General features: G+C 47.2%; 2 long non-coding RNA genes and 1 other non-coding gene across 4 annotated transcripts in view; 2 read left to right on the top strand and 1 right to left on the bottom strand.

The window, feature by feature from the left end:
- Positions 1–18,549, top strand: part of LOC127041585 (uncharacterized) — a 593,788-nt gene that overhangs the window by 224,616 nt on the left and 350,623 nt on the right. The gene's annotated exons all lie outside the window — the stretch shown is intronic.
- The window catches only part of LOC127041587 (uncharacterized), a 65,915-nt gene that overhangs the window by 39,798 nt on the left and 7,568 nt on the right, over positions 1–18,549 (top strand). The window lies entirely within an intron of this gene.
- TRNAS-AGA (transfer RNA serine (anticodon AGA)) lies at positions 14,802–14,883 on the bottom strand. Its single transcript has one exon. It is a non-coding gene; the product is annotated as a tRNA-Ser (tRNA).

The following is an 18,549-nucleotide window of genomic DNA, read 5'->3' as shown; positions in this document are numbered from 1 at the left end:
TTTGAACCCATGTGTACAGAGCGCAATGGATTAGCAGTCCAGTGCCTTAACCACTCGGCCACCTCATCTGAGGTGTCTGGAAATGGACAGGACGAGAAATCTAAGGCCAGCAGAGATAGGGACACTAAGGTGTTTTTAAATACTAAGCAGAAGCAGGGGCTGAATGAGCTCCCACCTCACAGCTACTGACCAGCTGTGGGAAAGGCTTAGGGCAAATGGGCTTAGCTTCTGCCCTGCCTTCCTCAGCTGGACTTTCCTCTTTTGCCCCGTTCCCCCGTTCCTGCCTCACTCCCTCCTTTGGCATGTCACACAAAGGAGGCCAGCAGGAAGAGCCGACCTCCGTAGGCCAACCTCCAAGGGCAGAGGAGGCCAAGTCACAAGGCTTCAAAAGGTGACTGGTCTAGACCCTCTAGCTTTCCCCTGCTGATGCCAAGGCTTTTTGCTCAGCTCATTTCACCACCGTCTGCCATGCAGAGGTTGGGGTTACTGCAGGACAGGACAGTGGCAGCAGTAGGAGCGCTTTGCTGGACAGGCAGAAAAAGTAAAACCTCCTGTTTTTGAACCAATGCCCTTTTGCATGTTAGGCAAATGTGATAAACACTACACTACAGAAACTGTGTTGCAGGGCTTTCTCCCTCCCTTCAGAAGAACATGAGAACAGCCATACTGGGTCAGACCGAAGGTCCATCCAGCCCAGTATCCTGTCTGCCAACAGTGGCCAATGACAGGTGCCCCAGAGGGACTGAACCTAACAGGTAATGATCAAGTGATCTCTCTCCTACCAGCCATCTCCACTCTATGACAAACAGAGGCTAGGGACACCATTCCTTACCCATCCTGGATAATAGCCATCAATGGACTTAACCTCCATGAATTTATCTAGGTTTTTTTTAAATCCTGTTATAGTCCCAGCCTTCACAACCTTCTCAGCCAAGGAGTTTGACATGTTGACTGTGCACTGTGTGAAGAACCTCCTTTTATTTGTTTTAAACCTGCTGCTCATTACTTTCATTTGGTGTTCCCTAGTTCTTATATTATGGGAACAAGTAAATAACTTTTCCTTATTCACTTTAGGATGTGGGGTCTGGGCTGGGCTGACTTTAGTCCCAGGCTGGGGTCTCCTGAATGTTGGGAAACATCCTTTGCTGCTACCCAGACACAGCAGGCTACTAGTGACAAACCAGGGCTGGGATGAGAGGGGAATGTTGCATGGACTTTATCATACAGGGCCCATCGTGCTTCTCAGAGCCCAGAGGCAAGAATCTAGAGAAGGGTGAGTCATTTCTCAGCTGCATTCTCAGGAGAAGCCGGTAGCCATCCTTGATCAGACACTCAGGAGAGCAACCACAGCAGTTCTGCGGAGAGCTCTGGCCGCCAGGGGATCCAGCTAGGAGAGGGAGTGCTGAGGGCTCTGCAGTTTTTGCAGTGGGGCTGTGTCAGGAGTCACAGGTGGCTTTGTTGGTGGGGTGGTGAAGTAGGGACTACAGGATGTGAGGCTGGCTGAAATGAAACTGCACAAAAAACCTCCCCATTTGTTCCAGCTAAGGCCCTACTTTGGCCTCTCCTCCTTTCATAAATATCTCCATATCTACCCCAGCTCTCAGAAACACCCTCTCTCCATGGGTATTTTCACGGTTTCTTCCTTTTTTCATGGAGAGAGACAGAAAAAACAAGCCTATTAATTTGACCTACGACTCAGTTCATGGCATGAAATACACAATTTTGTATTCAATGAGTTGTGTTCATTTACATAACATGAAAAATATGTTTTGTGCAATGCATGAAAACCTCACTGCATTGAACAACCCACTTGATCTAGTTAATGTACTACAGAATATTTGAAGAAGTTAAGAAAGATGTGCTTATAAATTAACATGTGCCATTTACACACGCACAAAACAGAAGAAACTGAATTATTTGAGCTACTAAAATTTCCATTTTCTCACAGCATTTTAGTTCTCAAGGTTGTTTTAATTTGCTTATTTTTTTGGAATTAGAAATGAGGAAGAGTACACTGAAGTCAGTGGAATTACTGCAGTGAGGGATTAGTCTCATTATTTGCCACTAACAAAACCTTTGTTAACAGAGAGTTAACTTTGACTGTGAATATCTCTTACCTTCCAGAACATCGAGTTCAGTAAAACTCAAACTCTGGAAAAACAGGGAATACAGAGTGAGGGTACATGCCCAGATAACTTTAATTCTGCCCTCTAGGAGAGAATCCCTGAGAGCATATGAGAATAAAGAAAGGTTTGGGGACAAATTACATCTACTTCCCAAGAGTTTGTTTCTTCTGGAATTAATTGATCCTGGCCCCATCAATTGATGCTGGCCTGGTGTCTGGCTGTGGAATTTACAATTTACTATCTTTATCCCAGTATATTAAAGGCAAAACTGCTTTACAAAAGCTCTGTTATTCTAGGTTACACAAACAGGTCACTTCCCCACCTATTTCAAGGAGATGGAATTTTCCTGACCCGCAGGGAACTTAAACTAACATGCTCAAGATCACACATTCCTTAGGAGAAAATGAAGGGGAAAAAAACAAAACCCACCAAACCGTTGCTGTTTCTACCCAAATGATCAATGAGACCAGAAAGCGAGACTGTGCAATTAACTGTCTGGTACTACACTGACTCTGCAGTTACTTGGATGCAGATACACTCAGCTCTACGGTTGGTAAACGTACAGAGACTCTGCTGCTGCTCATAAACTAGCAGCACATGACCTCTAAACAGCTGCCATTTGAATGTATCTGAAAGTTACACGGAACAATGATCCGTGTTAAAGGAAGGCTGCCATTTGTCAGAGCCCCAGTTGATGCCATGTGCACACACAGAGGATTGGATGTGTAACAGGAAGTTTGGTAAATCTTGGTTATTTTATTTTTGTAACAGGTTCCTTTCCATCTCCAGTAGAGTTTTCAGTCCGAATGACAACTTACTTACCAAATGTCATACAGACTAGCCCATTCCTCCCAAGTGGATGTGGTTCTTGTTTTTCTGCGCACTGTAGCCCATGGAGGCCAAGGACCTGCAAATGTGTTTTCATGTGCCTTTGTTTAATTGATGAAAACAAACCTAGAGACTTAGAGGATTGGAAGTGATTTCAGTTGGGGGACATGTTTGCTAGGTTTTTATGCATTTGCACAGAAAAACATTGAGTGTGTCCATTCATTTCAGGGGTCCCTATTTAGTGGAGCTCCTGAACATACTGCAGATGGAATTATTTTTATTGAAGGAACAGGTTTGTGAGAGGGCACTTGGATTTGAACCAAGGACCACTTGATCTGCAGTCAAACTACAGAGGAAGTTGTGGTTCTTTAGTTTCAACAGAGCAGGGCCTTGTCTCACTCTCAAGCTAGGCCTACACTAATGGGTGATGTGGCTTTAGTTAAAGTGTTTTAATTGAACAGCTATTGCATGTCCACCCTGTGTCACCAGTGCACATCCATGCTAGAATCTCTTGGATCACCACAGAGAGCAGTGCATTGTGGGTAGCTATTCCACTGTGCAACTGGCTGCAGCGTGCTTTGGGAAGGATTTGCAATGCCTCACGGGCTGGTACAGCATCAAATGATACAGGTTTCTCTATCCCATTGTTCTATTGGCATCCTACTAGATTGCCAGCTGCTTTTCAACTGCAATGTGCAAGTGATGGGGTAGAGAGCATGTGCGTGTGGGGAGGAGAGACAGTGTGTGCATTGTGGAAGAGTGAGTGTGTCGGCACACTGTCTCTAAGTTCAGACAGCTGCTGGAAGCAACCAGTCCTGAGGCAGGGGACAGCCCCGACATCAGCCCCCCTTCTCTCACTGGCTCAGCTCAGCACAGCACAGCACTCTCTGTCACACACACACACATACACGTACACACTGCTGCCTGCTTCACTCCGTGTCAGAGGTGCTGGAACAGGGGGGTTAGAGGGCCATGGCCCCACCACTCTTTATTGGCTGTTAGGATAAATGATGGAGGGGAGGGGAAAGGGTACAGTCTTGGGGAAGAGGCGTTCTGTGGGTGTGGCCTCGAGGGGAGAGGTGCTGTGAGTGAGGGTCCTTAGGGAAGGGGTGTCATAAGGGTGCCACAGTTCGGACAACGGTGCCCCCCCCTGCTGTAAGGAAGCTTCTGCCGCCCCTGCTCTGTGTTCGCAAAGCTGGAGAGAGCAGCATCCACGGCAGTGATTTGCTCCCCAGGGCTCCGGCATGGGGGCTTGGGAGATGATTTAAAAGGCCCGCTGCCTTTCATGTGTGAAGAAAAGATTCTGTACTGCCTGGACTACTATAGCAGCAGGATGCTGGGCTCCTCTCCCTTGCACTGCTTAATGTTGTGCCTGGACTAATAGCAGTTGGAGGCTGCCTCCCCCTCAATTTATCTCTAATAAGTCAGTGTTTCTTATTCCTGCATTCTTTATTACTTCATCACACAAATGCGGGGACACTGCAATGGTAGCCCAGGAGGGTTGGGGAAGCAGGGAAGCAACAGGTGCGGTTGTTGTAGGGGCAACCCTTAGAAAGGCATGTAGTTCATCATTTCTGCAGGATCTGAAATGGAGCAGCTGTGCTCTCTGATACACTGGTTCTCTAGTACACTTGCCCCATATTCTAGGCAGGACTGACTCTATTTTTAGATACAACGTTAAGGAGGGAATGACCAGAGGAGTCATTCCTATTTTTGTCTTTGCGTTCTTGGCCAACTTCAGCAAAGGTCAGCCAGGAGCACCCATGACAGCAGCAGACAGCACAGAACAACAAACAACAATCATCTCATTGCCAATTTACAATGGCACAGCAGACAGTACAGAACAACTGATAATCATCTCTGCTATCATGCAAAGGCAAATGAATGCTGCTGTGTAGTGCTGCAGTACTGCCTCTGTCAGCGGATTCCAGTACACATACGGTGACAGTGACAAAATGCAAAACAGGCTCCATGGTTGCCATGCTATGGTGTCTGCCAGGGCAATCCAGGGAAAAAGGGCGTGAAATGATTGTCTGCCGTTGCTTTCCCGGAGGAAGGAATGAGTGACGACATTTACCCAGAACCACCCACAACAATGATTTTTGCCCCATCAGGCACTGGGATCTCAACCCAGAATTCCAAGAGTAGGAGGAGACTGCGGGAACTATGGGATAGCTACGGAATAGCTACCCACACTGCAACGCTCCAGAAATCGACGCTAGCTTCGGCCCATGGAAGCACACACCGCCGAATTAATGTGCTTAGTGTGGCCACGTGCACTCGACTTTATACAATCTGCTTTACAAAAGAGGTTTATGTAAAATCGGAATAATCCCTTAGTGTAGACATACTCTGCAGCTCCCACTGTGGGAGGTCCACCCAAAAATGTGGGGCTGAAATAGTGCTCGGGCAGTGATTCCCACCAGTGACCTGGGCCATCCTTTGGGCTCTGTGGTGAGAACCCTCAGCCTCCCATCCTTAGTCTCTACCCTGATTGGTTGAGCAGGGGATTATTGACAGGGAGGAGACTCAGGTCCTTGTTGTTCTCTTTGAAGACCAAGGAAATAAGTCATAACCAGTTATATGTTTGATGAATTTTGCTGCTTCTCTGCATTAATTGTCTCTGAGCAGTTCATGATTCTCTGTAACATTGCAGTTCTCCTCAAATACTTGATGAATAATTACTGTGCACTGTTGTTGGTCTGGAGCTCATCTGAGAGCACTTTACTCAGGTCATTCAATGTCAGAAATTCAAGATCTGATGGTTAGTTTGAAAATCAGGGCTCTTGGGTCCTATTCCCAACTCTGCCACTGCCTGGCTGTGTGACCTAAGACAAGTTAATTCTCCTTTCTCAGCCTTAGCTTCTCCCTCTTTCTGGTAGAGATAATAATGATCTGCTCCTACGTACTTCGACACACTCACTGTCTCTCCCCATACACAGTCTCCACACTGCAGTTGAAAGGCAGCTGGCAATCTAGTAGGATGCCCATGGAACAATGGGATAGAGAAACCTGCATCACTGAAAGTACAGCCATGAAGACACCACACGCCAGCCTTCCCTAGCTGGCAAGAATCAAATCTCCACAGAAAGACACCTATGGCGTCAACCCAGCTCCCTAAGCACTCAGCCACAACCACTTAACACAGGGGCCTTTCTACACTCTGGTTCTGTTCTTACTGAAGGGTCATTTCCAATTGTTTGCTCAGACCAGCTTCCACAGCTCACTCACTGCTGTGCAGCTCTGTACGTGTGGCCCTGGCTGAACAGCAAGAATTCCTGCCCATTTCCCTACTGGTTTGAGCATGGTTAGAGTGTGTTTGTGGTTAATGATGTTGCTGTAGATTGTTCATTCCCTGCCTTGGGAATTCAGACAGTCCCTTTCCCAACATATCTCCAGGACATCAGTCCCTGGCTGGGTCTCCTGGGCAGTGGAAAACAACCCTTGTTTGGTGCTGCCATGGGAATCATGCAGGGATGTGCCAGCAACATTGATGTGACTCCCTGCACACTCTACCTCTGTCCCTCCGTACCGCTCCCAGAAGTGGCTGGCATGTCCCAGCATCCCCCAGGGTGGGGAAGCATCTCTATGTGCTGCCCCTGCCCTGAGTACCAACTCCACAGCTCCCATTGGCTAGGAAGGCCATCGTGTTTGGTCTCAGCAGCACTCGTGGAGCAGAGGGAAACACATGGCTGAGGAAATTTCCCATAGCCAAAAGATAAGTCTTGAGCATCACAACTTTGTAGGCTAATGACAAGGTCCACTTATGCCACCGGCCGAGATATTCCTAACAGGCCAGCAACCGCTTCTCCCAGTTCGCATTCCCCACCTCATCCCCAACCGAATGCTAGAAGGCCCAGCCATCAACCTGCCCACTCTTGAGCCCTTCTCTTCCTCCCTGACTGATAGGGGAGAGTATTGAGCCTCCCTCCCTTAGGCCCTTCAGCATTCCTGTGGACACCAACACTGCACAAGTGACTTTGGGCCAGTAGGTGAACCAATAGGGCTGCCTCCTAGGCCAGGCTGCAGCCCAGCTTCAGGACTCAGAGGAAATGGAGCTTGCATCCCTACCTACAGGACTCCAGGCACGGCCAGGCTTCTGGATCAAATGTGCCCTCTTGTGCTCAAGTCACAACAGCTGGCAGGTAAAAGACAGGCTTTCATGGCCTTTGAGAAAGCAAGACAGAGCCTTGGAAGACCCAGCAGGGTTTGTGCCACAGAAATTGTCCGCCCTCAGATCCCAACAATACTTCAGCTCAGATTGCAGGATTCAAAGTCCTGACCCTTATACCATAGGAATCCCCCAGACTTGTGCTGAGCTCTGGTGTGGATGGACCCTGTGGGGGCAGCCCTGCATTTACTCACCAAGTTGTCATGCAGCAGTTTGCTGCAGCTCCCAGAAAGATCTTTCTTAATCCAGACTGAGAAGCCAGGGGGCATGAGAGGAAGTTGCCCCTTCAGTCCCAGGCAGTACATGGCCCTTCCTAGAGGAGGCCAAGTCCTACAGGGGCAGGGGGAGTGATGTTAAGTAACATCCTAAAGAGATGCCTTCTTCAGTTTTGGGGGGAATACCACAGGAGGAAAAGTCCCCTTCTTTACTTGACCAGGGACTTGAACCTTGGACCCTCAGATTAAAAGTCTGATGTGCTACCAATTGAGCTAGCCAGACTCACACAACGAAAGGAAAGTTTGGTGCAGAAGAGAAACTAGTCAAGAAAAAGAGGACAGAAAATTCAGAAAATTTGCTATTCTTGCTCCCTTATCAGCCCTAGTTCCATCTTGCTCCTCCATTTGGTGCACAGATAAATTATTTTTTAGTTAAATATTAGATCAGGCTACCATGTCATTTGGGAGAACAGGATGAAGCTTTGGAAATCCCAAGATGGTTAGCTGGCAACCAAAGGACCCCAAGGTCTCATTGAGACTTAAACTTTGATTTCAGGGTTCAAAGTCCTGAGTGCTGGCCCTTAAACCATGGTACCAGCATGGGGGCCTTTGATCTCTGTTGACTTCTGGCAGGGAGGACTCAGTGGGAACATGCATCTCTGGCTAGCCCTGCATTTGTTCAAAAAGTCAGCGCACGGAGCTTTGCTGCAGGCCCAGAGGCCTTTCTTCCTCCAGATTGCTAGGTCAATGGACAGGTGAGGAAGTAGCATCTTCAGTCCCAGGCAGTAAAGGGCCATTCCTAGGAAAGGCTAATTTCTGAAAAGGAAAAACTGAAGTCAAGAAGAGTCCTTCTGAAGTTCTTGAGGAATATCACAGGGGGAACTATGTGTCTGTTTGACCAGGGACTTGGATCCTGTACTCTCAGACTAAAAGTCTGATGTCCAATTGAGCTAACCAGGTTCACATGTAAAAGAGGCAAATTTCGTGCAGAAGAGAAACTAATCAAGAAAAAGAGAGCGAGAAACAGTACAGAAAACCTGCTACTCTCGCTCTCTTAGCAGTCCTAGCCCCAGTGTGATCCTCCATCCGCGGCCCTGAGGCATTTTTCTTTTTTAGTTAAATATCAAATCCAGGAGAAAACACAGTTATACAAAGCAAAACGAAATCACAGACAGAAATGTCATTGGAAATGCAAAAATAAAAAAGGAAAATACAATTGCCATCACTTTATCGTGTCTGGGCCATTCCTGTATCGAGAGCATCTGTTAAGGTCCCTGTGTGCTTATGAGAAACCTGGAGGAACTAATACTACAGCCTGTACATGAAACTCAACTGCTCCCAGGTGTCCTAGTAAAACCCTTTCCCTGCTGTGAAGTTGCACTCCATGTGATTTTATGAAAATATGTTAATGAGTGTGAATATAAAGTGACTGGACTATGCTTCATGCGAAAGGTCTCTTGTAAGGTATCATTACAAAGCTTATAATCTACTGTGTGTGTTCATCCTATTTGTATGAACCGATCATTCCTGTATCTGAAACTAGAAATATGAACTATAACTCTGAGGTCCTGTTGCAATGATGCAAAGTGTGAGCCATTAATAGTGGTTTGGACTCTTGATGGCTCTCATTAACCAGGACAATTGACTGCAGATGGCTCTGTCCTGCACCATCTGTGAGTCAGGCCAGGAAGAGTGAAGGCTTGAGGTCTCACAGGACATGTGACCATGTCACCTGGTACAGGAATCCATCTTAAACCTGTGGCTTTTCCTCAGGAGAGAGACAAAAGGTTCCTGCCTTGTACCAAAGCTGTATAAGGGGGTGGAACTGAACAAACATGGCTGCAGTGATGAGACATCCCCTAGCTATCACCTGAGCTGGAACAAGGGCTATACCAGGTGAAAAGATTGGGCCCAGACAAGAAATAAGTCTAGTCTGCCTCTCTGTCTGTGCAGATGGGATCTTTCCCTCCAGTGCTGGAGGATTCGCCCTTCTCATCTACCCTTGTCCCAAGCAGCAAAGCAGATGGGAATCTTAAATGTACCAAGGTGACTTAGGAGCAGAAACCTCCCCAGAACTTGCATTCAATTGGCACTTGCCCCTCACTCAGCAGGATTAAAACTCCTGCAGGGAGACTGCTGGGCCACATCCCAGCTGGCCATGAGCAAAGCAGCAGAGTACAACAAAGAACCTCGAAACGCTGGAGATTGAACACAGGGCCTCATACATGCAAAGCATGTACTCTACCACTGAGTTACATCCCTAGATAGGCTGTCGGTCATACTCAGAGCCCTCCTATTCCCAGAGCATCCAGTGGCCTAAGAGCAGCATAGGGGACACATTCCCTGCTCTGAGGGCCAAACCTGCTGTCCTGGAGGCTGCTGGTTCTTAGGGTCACTTTTCAGCAGGGCCAGAATTGATGTGTGGGGCAGAGAGAGTGTGTGCCCCGGACTCAGGGTGCAGAGATACACTCATCCCTCTCCCCTGCATTGGGTGGGGAGTGCGGCCACCTCCTGCTGGAAGGTAATGGGAGGGGAGGGGCGCTGTGAGTCACTCAACACCTGACCCTGGTGGCAGGAGTGGTGTGGGAAGCTCCAGGTATTTCTAGGATCTGCTATTGCCACCTGCCTGTAAAGTCCAGCTTCCCCAGCACATTCACTGCGGTGCAATTGGGTCATTGTTTCCATGGCTGCACAGCAAAGAATCACTCCCAGTTTCCCTTCTTTCTGCAGCAGGATTAGTCTGTGTCAGTGGTTAATGAAGTGGATCTGGTTGTGGATTGTTATTCATTCCTCACCTTGACAATTCACATAGTCCCTTTCCTACTCAAATCCCCAGCACCTCGGTGATCCTGGTAGCAGGGGTTGGGTCCTGAGACTTTGAGGGTCCTTTTTACCCTTCACCTGGAGTGAACTCAGCTTTTCCCCCATCCCAGACAATCCATGAAATAACAACGGGGGCATAAAGAAAGAGAGGAGGGAACATCTCACTGCCACGGTTGGATGTGCCCAGGGCCCCAACTCATCCATTGTTTCCATGGAATTTGGCCCCCTGCTTTGCACAAGGGACAGAGAAAGATCTTGCTGCTCCTGTGGCTGTGCAAGGAAAATTGTGCTTCTGTATGAAAGAGAGGAAGGAAATGGCCCCATGATGGGACAATATCCTTAGGATTAAGCCCTAAGGACTCAGGCTGAGAACTGATAGAACTCCACTCATCTGGGATTGAACAAATTGTCTTCCATGGAGCAGGGCCAGTTCCAGTGTTTTTGCCACTACAAGCGGAAAAAAAATATAAAAAAGCTGCAATCAGCTGCAGCTCTACCTCTGCCACTTTTGGCAGCAAGTCTTTCCCTCCGAGAGGGACTGAGAGGGCCCAACTGCCGCAGAAGCCTCCCCATTCCATTGGCCGTCCCAGGAAACTGCTTGCTGCACTAGTGCCTGGAGCCAGCCCTGCCCTGGAGATGCTGGGAAGATGGGGGAATCAGCAAAAAACCACAGGCTTGTTTACATTGCAAGTGAAGAATAACTGAAGCTTTTTTGGTTTAAAGTTACTTTTCCCTGACTGGGAAACCCAGGCCATGGCAGTGAAAGTGCCAAATCCTAAACACTAGACCACTAGAGAGCTGATGGTTTTTTTTTCTCACTTATGCTACACTTTCTTAGGCTACTTTCTATCCACTTTCTGACAGTGCTCCATTGTCCACTCCCTAAGGGGTTAAGAACAGAGAGTGCAGGAACCCCTGTACTCTGGGTCACAACCTCAGCCCAACACAAGCCACTGAAACAAACTCTAAGGATGCTTCCTCCAGCAGGATCACAGAAACACACCAAAAATATCCATGAGGAACAATCCTCCTCTGTCTTCATTTACCCCATCGCAACCCTCTCAGCAACCGACTCTTGCAGGAAGGACACTCAGATGATAGGAGCTCTGGCATAGAGACCAAGGGAGGGGTGTTGCTTCCTCTCACTGTGAGCTGATCACAGTCTGACTCCGTGCAACAGGGCTCTGAACTTTGCTATCTTGTGAGTTCTGAGAGCAGAGCTCCCTGGACCCTTCTGCTGAGAGCATGGTTATTGTACAACAGCTGCAAGGCCTTTTTCACCCTCCTTGTCCTCGTTGGCTTCCCCAGACTTTCCCCACAAATGGTTCTATCAGGTGCTGGAGGGATCTAAGGACCTGCAGGTTTCCCTCACCCATCTCTTAAAGCAAACAGTGATTCTCTTCTCTGACACTCCTGGGTCTGGGCTTCTTTTGAGTTTTTCCCAAGGGGGGGCCTGATTCCCTATGAAAATGTGTGTGTGGCACCAGCTTGTCTGCCCCGTCTCTGGGAACCGAGAAACTTTTTCAGACTCTCCCCCACTAGATGAGTCCAACAGCATCTCCCCTTGTTGGGAGAATCCTAAATTCCAACCTCCCGCCCTGGTTACTCTGACCAGCCGATGGCAGCAGCATGCTGAATTAACCCCAGCTCTCTGGTCTAGAAAGCAGCATCTAACCAGCCCAGTGACAGCTCTGGTTTGCTCGCTGGAGACATAACAAACCAGGAAAGAAGGCAAATGTCAGACAGGGAACATCAGCTCACAAATAAAAACCTTCAGGCTCCTTCTACACTGGAACTGGGCAGTTGACTGACTTTAAATCTAGTTAGCTCTGTTGGTAGAGCATGATGCTCTTAATCCCACCATCATAAAATCAAGCCCCATGGTGGGTGGTTGCGACAAATCTTAGGTGTCACTCTTCTGGTAATAGTCACAGATCAAAATGAAACAAACTCTCTGTGCTCTTTGGCAGGTCATGTTTCTTCCTCTCTCTGAGCTTCAGTAAAACATGAAGAGAGAACAAACTGACATTTGCATCCTATGTTAAGAGAGTATTTTCTCCTCTTCCATTGTACACCAGGCAAGAAGAGGGGATAGTAACCATTTAATGGATAATTGCAGGGGGAAAAGTTTGGTCTTTATAAATAGGACAATGATCAATTGGTCTCCATGTCCACTGATGGTAGGACAAGAAGTAATGGACTTAATCTGCAGCCAGCGAGATTCACGTTAGATGTTGGGAACAGCTTTCTAACTCTGAGGGTAGTTAAGCTCTGGAATAGGCTCCCAAGGGTTTCTGTGGAGTCTCTGTCCTAGGAGGTTTTTAAGAACAGGTTGAACAAACCTCTGTCAAGGATACTCTGCATATACTTGGTCCCATAGACAACCCGCTCTGGCTCTGGTTCCCTCCTTCTGCTCCCTGCCTGGGCCGGCTGCTGTGGGCACTTGATCCCACATGCCCCCAATGCATCGTCTCTGCTTGACCCTGCTTCAGCAGAGAGGGCTGGATTTCATGACCTCTCCAGGGCCCTTGCAGCCGTACAGCTCTATAATTCGATGCCATCGCAATGTAATATAAACAACAACAAAAGTGGAAATATCACAATCTAACGATTCACTGTGAAATGACATTTGATAGCACAAAGAGACAACACGTAGGAGTGCAAAGCCCGACAATTCAGCACCATGCAAATGAACGCCCCATGGGGCAAAATGACACACTGCAAAAGAGCTCAGCTCAAACCAACGCAACACAAGCCAGTGCAAAACCATACAACACGAAACAATGCATCAGAGGGCAAAGTGACACTGTGCAAAACAGCTCAGCGTGGAACAGTGACACAGCGCAAACCCACACAACAGAATCATATAGAAAGGTAGGGCAGGGAGGGACCCTGAGAGTCAGGACCAAGTCTCCCTTGGCCACCCCGACAGGTGTTTGAAGAACAAGGAAACAAAGGGCACCACAAACTTATGTTTTTTGGATGAGCAAAGAAAAGGGAGCAGCATTGTCCCCCTCGGGTAGCCCCTGTTCAATTCCAGATCAGAAAGCAAAACTCTTCTGCAAGAATATCCAAAAAATATTGTGTTTCACTTCACTTCATAAGTACAGTTGTGTGGCAATTAAATGATGAGCCTAAAGTTTCATAAAAGTGTGGGAAATATGGATGTATCTGAGGAAATGGCTTGGAATGAAGGAAGACAAAAACTGATGGGTCGAGAGAACGGGCCCTGTTTCCCCCTGGTTTGGAGCTTCTCTCACAGCTACTGGAATAGAAAGGCTAAGCAAATGGGGTTCTATTGTTCCAAAGGAGATTGAAGTGAGGCCATTTTCTCCGGATAGAATTAATGGTAATATCAAGAGTGGGATGTGAAATCACATCTCTATGCAGAGACCAGAACAGCCAAGGGATTGGAAAAAAAATTTTTTTATAACTAGCACTTTAGACCAGTCCATCATCCTGATACTAGAAAGAATATGACTTATGAACCCTAGTTTTCATTAATAGTTGATGAACTCTTTAGGGCGGTCGAGATGGCACATCTCTTTCAACTCCTAGAGACCTTCTACAGCGCAGCTGATTTTTAGACACACTCACCCGGACCTAAAGTTACACATTTCCTGGAGCTCCATGAGTTCTGCGGTGTTGTAATCTCCCTGCTCACGTTTTAAGTGAACAAAAGATGGGTGCTGGCATTCTGAGAGAGTAATGGTGAACCTCAAAATCCTGCCCTGGGGGCCAGACAGTTAAGCAAGCAGCACCCACAACCTCTACCATGATAGCATCCTGTCTGGGAATAATTCACTTACCAATAGCTGAGGTGTGAAATCCTCATTTCTTTGTTGTTCTATCACTGTAGTCCCCACTTTCCTATTGCTTGTCTGTATAATCTCTGTCTGGTTCTGTGACTATTTCTGTCTGCTGTATAATTAATGTGTTGAGTGTAAACCAATTAAGGTGGTGGGGTATAATTGGTTAGATAATCATGTTACACTATGTTAGGATTGGTTAGTTAAATTTCTGTAAAATGATTGGTTAGGGTATAGCTAAGCAGAACTCAAGTTTACTATATAGTCTGCAGTCAGTTAGGAAGTAAGAGGGGGAATGGGAATTGCGGTAGGGGAATTAGAATTATGTTTTGCTAAGGGGGGAAATAGGAACAGGGAAGGGGAACAGGGACACAGGCAAGTCTCTGTGGTGTCAGAGCTGGGAAGGGGGATACTGAGGAAGGAAATTGGAATCATTGCTTGCTGGAAGTTTACCCCAATAAACATTGAATTGTTTGCACCTTTGAACTTAGTGCATTGCTGCTCTCTGGTCATGCAAGAAGGACCAGGGAATGGGAAGGTGATGGGATAAACCCTCTAACAAGTACGTCTTTCAGGGTGTGAAAAACCCCAGAACCAGTATAATTAAGCTGACCTAAACCATAGTTAGATAGTGCTAAACAAAAGGAAATATTGTTCTGTCAATGTAGCTATTACAGGGATGGAAAACCCCTCCAGTCACTGTAGCAGCTGTCTACTCTGCAGTGCTAGAGCAGTGTCACAGCAGCATTTTAAGTACAGACAGCCTCAGAGTGAGACCAGATCTGGCTCCAGCATTAAGACAACAGTACTGACAACACACTAATGCCACCATAGTTAGCAGGATTCAAACCTGCGTGGGAAGACCCCAATGGATTTCTAGTCCATCACCTTAACCACTCGGCCACAACTACTTGATGTACAGCTACTGCCCTACACAATGATTCTGTTCTCACAGACTTGTCACTTCAAATTGCTCAGACAAGCTCCCCCAGCACACTCACGGCTGTGCATTAGTGTAATTGTGCCCATGGTGAACAGCAAGAGTTCCCGCCCATTTCCCTTCCAGCTGGAGCATGATTAGTGTGTTTGTGGCTAACGATATTGCTATAGATTGTTGTTCATTCCCCACACTGACAATTCAGACAGTCCCTTTCCTATTCAAATCTCTACTATATCATTCCAATAGCCGGGGGCAGGATTTCTCTGGGGCACTGAAATGTTTCAGGGGATTGGTGTGTGAGCTCAGCCTTGCATTCCATCCCCGGTGTTTCATGGACTAACAACAGCAGCAGAAAGAAAGAGCCGAGCCAATATCTCACTGTCAGAGGTGAAGGTGGCCACATCCCCTCTGTCTGACCATTGCCATTGCAGGAGAGAAGGATTCACTGCAATCGAATGCCCTGGCTCAGACAAGAGATACAGGGAGGTTTTACTGTGATTGGATCTGTGCAAACGAAATTGTGCCTCTGTGTGAAATTGAGGAGGGAAATGAAACGTCCACATGGTGGCCCAGTGCCTTAAGGAATGTGGGCGATGGACTCTGGCTGAGAAATGATTTAACAGGAATTTGTATCAATGTATTGCCCTGATTAAAAGCTATGGCTGTAAGGTACCACAGTTGTTAGTACTTGAACCTGCGTGGAGACACCCGAGTGGGTGTCAAGTCCATTATCTTAATGAGGGCTAGTTGATTATTTTGTCAAGATCCAAATTTCTTGGTCAAGATCTAGTCAATTTCTAGATGACAGAGAAAATAATACACTGATGATAATAAGAAGAATTTATAAATATTTACAGTTGCTATGGGCATAACTATGATGATTGTTTCATGTTTCACTCTTTATATCTGATACCACCATCACCTTTCCCTTTAGCCTTGAAGTTTGCAAAGGGTAAAACTAAACATCTCTTCAGATACAAGGGAGTGTTTGTGTTCATTCCTGTTAGCTACACAGCGGTTTGATGTAGCTGCTTTCAGTCCTCCGGCTCTGCCCTGATAAGTAACATTTCAGGGTGTCACTGAACTGAAGGAGGGAGATCACTTTTTGACAGATTACGCCTCCTCTTAAAGGTGTTTGTCTGGCTGGCATCCCTGGTTCCCAGGTCTCTCCTGAGGGAAGAAAGTTTCTGTGCAAAATACTAAAACTTTTAACAGAGAGGAGGGAAAGGCGACGACCACATGGTGGGGCCAGTATGTACCACAACATGGTTCTTTTATGTGGGATGACTCTGAACATTGACTGATTTCCATTCCCTTGGATTTGAAGAGATGTTTAGTTGTGCACTTAGGAACCTATAAGGCTGAAGCAATTTTATGGGTGGTGACACTACGATTGAAGGGTTTTTTAATGTTGTAGAAATTGTTAAAAACACTTAGCTTAAACTGGAACTGCCTGTTATTAAAGGCTGGTTTCCCCACGTCAGTTCCATAAGCTTTCCTAGAAACACCCTGGGTTCTCTCCTGCCTCGGTGGGAACTAGAGGGAATCGTCCCCGGCTGCCCTTGGCTCTAGGCTGATTTTTCTGGGGAGGGGATGTGGAATTGATTTGTTCGCTGTTGAGAAGGGAGCCGGGCCAGTTCTCAGGGAACCAGAAATCCCAGCATCTTCCCAGCCCAACCCAGGCTGCTGCCCCGTCCCAGTCTCTGTTCCTCTGGGAGCACTCCATGTTTGACTCTAGAGCAGGCTGGGAGCAGCAGCTGAGGCAGAGGACAGCCTGGGCCAGGCAGATAAGGAGTTTAGCAAGCAAAAAAGGTAAAATGGCAGTGGAGTATTACCTTGGACTTGATGGCATTTCTCCATTGGTCTGTCTGCCTTGGGGCAGGGACAATAACACGTCCTGCTGCATTCGTTATTTCAAGAGGCAGTTTAGGATTTTCATTCTCACACACAGTGCACAAAGCAGGACTCAACCTTTGGCATAAACTAAACAAGCTGCTCACAGATTCTGACAGCCACAATGAGCGTTCGGGTGAGAGCTCAGACCTGCCCCTGTCCCAGAGGGAGAGTGTCATCTGTGTGGGGACTGGAGCACTGACCTACCCGCTGCTAACTCCCAAACTTTCAGTAACTCTATTATCAGTGCCTGTGTTGGCCAAACAGGGCCCGTTTCCCCCTGGAGCTTACCTAATTACACCAAGGAGGCACGGAGAACAAGAAGACGGGTACCACACCTTTATTTTTGTTTAGCTGAGCGGGTGTTTCTTCTCGACTAATGCCAGAGAAGAGCACACCTTACATGGGGGACATGAGTCCCTTTTATAATCAGTAACAAACAACTTTAGTAAACGTCATTATACTGACCTATAGATAACAGGTCACACAGAATACATGATTATTTTGGGGAAGGGGATACAAGATACATCTGTTGCGGATACATTTATCATTTTGAAGGGAGTATAAGGTACATACCTTGACCTTTAGTATTACATATTTTTGAGGATACATGGGAAAACAGCTGCATAAACTTTTGTGCCAAGCGGACTAATTAGTAAATAGCTGACATGGTTAAATGAGACTAAATACATGTCTTGTCCTGGATTCCCAGGTTTTGCTTGTTATTTAAATCCCTAGGCCCCTCTTTGGGCTAAAGCCAGGGAAAGAGAGGAAGATACAGGCCTGGGCCTGTTGATTTTTAGGCCTTTTCTATCACCTGTGAGTGTTATTTAAACCATAAGAAAAACCACACTGGGCTAGACCAAAGGCCCATCTAGCTCTGAATCCTCTCTTCTGACAGTAGCCAATAGCAGGTGCCCCAACAACCAGTCAGCAAGGCACCACCAGGAGTTGAACCCAGGATCTCCTGTTTACAAAACAGATGCTTTAGCCAGCTAACCCATGGGTGGCTAAAACACAGTGTTTGCCCACACCTGACTCCCTGCCATCACCACTGGGGCCTGACAAGCTTTGCTTGTATTTGGATTCTGCAAAGCACAGGAGCAGGTGACATTTTCCTTACAAGTTGTTTGTGAGTGAATCTTTGGCCAGGTCTGCACTACAAAGTTGTTTCAGCAGAATTATGTTGCTCAGGTGTGTGAAAAACACACAACACTACCTCAGTCGGCAGCTTGTGGCTGGTGCACACACTGCAATGCCACATCTGGCGACAAAACTGCCCTGTGTTGCTGACAAAATAAAACAACTTCTATGAGAAGTCTAGAGCTTTTTGAAGCAAACTTGAAGTGACAGAGTAGACGCTGCTGTTCATTATATCACCATAACTGGCCTCCTTCAGTATCCCACAATGCCTGCCGTGAACTCGCCTGCCCTGCATTCCTGCTACAGAGCCATGGGCCCCTCCCCATTCATTGCTCTGGGAAGTTCTGACAGCTGAGCCTGCTGCTCTGCTCTGGCAGCCAGGAGCAAATCACTGCCATGGATGCTGCTCTCTCCTGCACTGCGAACACAGAGCAGATGGCGGGAACTTCCTTACAGTGTGGGGGGCCACTGGCATCCGAACTGTGACACGCCCAGGACATCCCTTCCCTCGAGGAGGCTCTTACCTTCTAAACAGGGACGGCTGTTTTCTAGTAAAATCAGGAAAAGGGAAGGAGAAAACTCAAAAGAGGTTCCTCCTGGT

The sequence above is a fragment of the Gopherus flavomarginatus genome (assembly GCF_025201925.1).
Source record: "Gopherus flavomarginatus isolate rGopFla2 chromosome 13 unlocalized genomic scaffold, rGopFla2.mat.asm SUPER_13_unloc_3, whole genome shotgun sequence".
NCBI classification, from domain to species: Eukaryota; Metazoa; Chordata; order Testudines; family Testudinidae; genus Gopherus; species Gopherus flavomarginatus.
Note: the sequence above shows the minus strand (reverse complement) of the source record. Positions and strands in the feature narration are given on the sequence as shown.